The sequence below is a fragment of the Oncorhynchus kisutch genome, linkage group LG2 (genome assembly GCF_002021735.2).
Source record: "Oncorhynchus kisutch isolate 150728-3 linkage group LG2, Okis_V2, whole genome shotgun sequence".
Classification (NCBI taxonomy): Eukaryota; Metazoa; Chordata; class Actinopteri; order Salmoniformes; family Salmonidae; genus Oncorhynchus; species Oncorhynchus kisutch.
In genome coordinates, this window is record NC_034175.2 from 58,726,687 (window position 1) to 58,730,602 (window position 3,916).

The window sequence follows — 3,916 nt, forward strand, 5'->3', positions numbered from 1 at the left end:
CTACAGCACCCGATGTCACAGGAAGGCCAAAAAGATCAAGAAGGACATCAACCACCCGAGCCACTGCCTGTTCAACCCACTATCATCCAGAAGGCACGGTCAGTACATGTGCATCAAAGCTGGGACAGAGAGACTGAAAAACAGCTTCTATCTCAAGGCCATCAGACTGTTAAATAGCCATCACTAGCCATCACCCTATATACATAGACATGAAATCACTGGCCACTTTAATAATGGAACACTAGTCACTTTAATAATGTTAACATACTGCTTTACTCATTTCATATGTATATACCATATTCAATTCTACTGCATTTTAGTCAACACCACACCTGGACATTGCCACACCTGGACATTGCTTGTTCTAATATTTATATATTTCTTAATTCCATTATTTTACTTTTAGATTGATTGATTTATTTATTTATTTTAATTTTACCTTTATTTAACCAGGTAGGCAAGTTGAGAACAAGTTCTCATTTACAATTGCGACCTGGCCAAGATAAAGCAAAGCAGTTCGACAGATAAAACGACACAGAGTTACACATGGAGTAAAACAAACATACAGTCAATAATGCAGTATAAACAAGTCTATATACAATGTGAGCAAATGAGGTGAGAAGGGAGGTAAAGGCAAAAAAGGCCATGATGGCAAAGTAAATACAATATAGCAAGTAAAATACTGGAATGGTAGTTTTGCAATGGAAGAATGTGCAAAGTAGAAATAAAAAATAATGGGGTGCAAAGGAGCAAAATAAATAAATAAATTAAAATTAAATACAGTTGGGAAAGAGGTAGTTGTTTGGGCTAAATTATAGGTGGGCTATGTACAGATGCAGTAATCTGTGAGCTGCTCTGACAGTTGGTGCTTAAAGCTAGTGAGGGAGATAAGTGTTTCCAGTTTCAGAGATTTTTGTAGTTCGTTCCAGTCATTGGCAGCAGAGAACTGGAAGGAGAGGCGGCCAAAGAAAGAATTGGTTTTGGGGGTGACTAGAGAGATATACCTGCTGGAGCGTGTGCTACAGGTGGGAGATGCTATGGTGACCAGCGAGCTGAGATAAGGGGGGACTTTACCTAGCAGGGTCTTGTAGATGACATGGAGCCAGTGGGTTTGGCGACGAGTATGAAGCGAGGGCCAGCCAACGAGAGCGTACAGGGCGCAATGGTGGGTAGTATATGGGGCTTTGGTGATAAAACGGATTGCACTGTGATAGACTGCATCCAATTTGTTGAGTAGGGTATTGGAGGCTATTTTGTAAATGACATCGCCAAAGTCGAGGATTGGTAGGATGGTCAGTTTTACAAGGGTATGTTTGGCAGCATGAGTGAAGGATGCTTTGTTGCGAAATAGGAAGCCAATTCTAGATTTAATTTGGATTGGAGATGTTTGATATGGGTCTGGAAGGAGAGTTTACAGTCTAACCAGACACCTAAGTATTTGTAGTTGTCCACGTATTCTAAGTCAGAGCCGTCCAGAGTAGTGATGTTGGACAGGCGGGTAGGTGCAGGTAGCGATCGGTTGAAGAGCATGCATTTAGTTTTACTTGTATTTAAGAGCAATTGGAGGCCACGGAAGGAGAGTTGTATGGCATTGAAGCTTGCCTGGAGGGTTGTTAACACAGTGTCCAAAGAAGGGCCGGAAGTATACAGAATGGTGTCGTCTGCGTAGAGGTGGATCAGGGACTCACCAGCAGCAAGAGCGACCTCATTGATGTATACAGAGAAGAGAGTCGGTCCAAGAATTGAACCCTGTGGCACCCCCATAGAGACTGCCAGAGGTCCGGACAGCAGACCCTCCGATTTGACACACTGAACTCTATCAGAGAAGTAGTTGGTGAACCAGGCGAGGCAATCATTTGAGAAACCAAGGCTGTCGAGTCTGCCGATGAGGATATGGTGATTGACAGAGTCGAAAGCCTTGGCCAGATCAATGAATACGGCTGCACAGTAATGTTTCTTATCGATGGCGGTTAAGATATCGTTTAGGACCTTGAGCGTGGCTGAGGTGCACCCATGACCAGCTCTGAAACCAGATTGCATAGCAGAGAAGGTATGGTGAGATTCGAAATGGTCGGTAATCTGTTTGTTGACTTGGCTTTCGAAGACCTTAGAAAGGCACGGTAGGATAGATATAGGTCTGTAGCAGTTTGGGATGTGTGTGTATTGTTGTGAATTGTAAGATATTACTGCACTGTTGGAGCAATTTCACTACACCTGCAATAACATATGCTAAATATGTGTATGTGACCAATAAAATTGCATTTGATTTGATTTGATATTGAATGTGCATTTTCTTGTTTGCTTATGGCCCTATATGGTAGTGCCAGAATCATTTTGTGGTGGATAATCGACAGCTACGAAAAATGTAGGTGAAAACTGTTGGTAAACAGTATGGTCTGCAGCTTATCATGAGGTATTCTATCTCAGACGAGACACACCCCTCCTCCCTTCATCTTACCTGAGTCTGCCGTCCAGTCTGGACAATGCATAGAAAAAACTGAAAAAATGATATCTACGTCCCCGTTCACCCATGACTCTGAGAAACACAAGGATATTACCATTTTTCAGGTCCCGTTGATAGGATAGTCTTGAACAGAACTTGTCCAGTTTGTTCTCCAGTAACTGCACATTCGCCAATAGAACAGAGGGCAGTTTCAGTATATTTGCTCGTCAACGTAGTCTCGTCAGGATGCCGCCACGCCTGCCTCTCTTTCGCCACCACTTCCTCTTTCGAGACCCAGGAATTAGGGCCTGGTCCGGAGTAAGCAGAATTTCCAGAGCTGCTGACTCGCTTTAGACATTTTAGTCCAAATCCAGGTTAGTGATAAATGTTCTGATGTCCAGAAGCTGTTTTAGGTCATAGAAAAGGATGTCGGAGACATTATTTACAAAAACAAGTTAAGATCCGTGCAAAAAAAACACACAAAATAGCAGAATTGGTCAAGAGCCCATAAAACAGGTGCTACCACCGCACCATTTTCAATTTAACTAGGCACGTCAGTTATGAACAAATTCTTAATTACAATGACAGCCTAGGAACAGTGGGCTAACTGCCTTGTTCTGGGGCAGAATGACAGATTCTTACCTTGTCAGCTCAGGGATTTGATCTAGCTAGCCCTTCAGCCCTCCATGGTTACTGGCTCAACGATCTAACCACTAAGCTACCTGCCGCCCTCCCATAAAACAATTAGAAACGTGGATATGAATCTGAAGTCAAATTTGTAAAACCGTGAGATCTTGTTGGAAAATATATAGGTCCATTATGGGCTAAGGCTTGAAGCATCACTACAGACACCCTGGGCTGAATCACAACTGGCTGTGATTGGGCGGTACACAATTGGCCCAGCATCGTCTGGGTTTGGCTGATGTAGGCTGTCATTGTAAATTAGAATTTGTTCTTAGCTGACTTGTTTAGTTAAATAAAGGTAAAATACATTATATATTTTTTTACCATAATAATCTCACCCCATTTTCTTTTTTTTACGCATGTATGCACCCACACACCCACCCACACAGTCTCAGTGTTCTGTTGGTTGTCTCAGTTTAAACAGAGCATGTATGCACCCACACACCCACCAGCACAGTCTCAGTGTTCTGTTGGTTGTCTCAGTTTAAATAGAGCATGTATGCACCCACACACCCACCAGCACAGTCTCAGTGTTCTGTTGGTTGTCTCAGTTTAAACAGAGCATGTATGCACCCACACACCCACCAGCACAGTCTCAGTGTTCTGTTGGTTGTCTCAGTTTAAACAGAGCATGTATGCACCCACACACCCACCCACACAGTCTCAGTGTTCTGTTGGTTGTCTCAGTTTAAACAGAGCATGTTGGCTGATGAATAGCATGTGATCAGACTCAGATAGGGATTCAGTCTGTCAGGTTAGATTGCTAAACCGTGGTGCTGTGACAGTCAA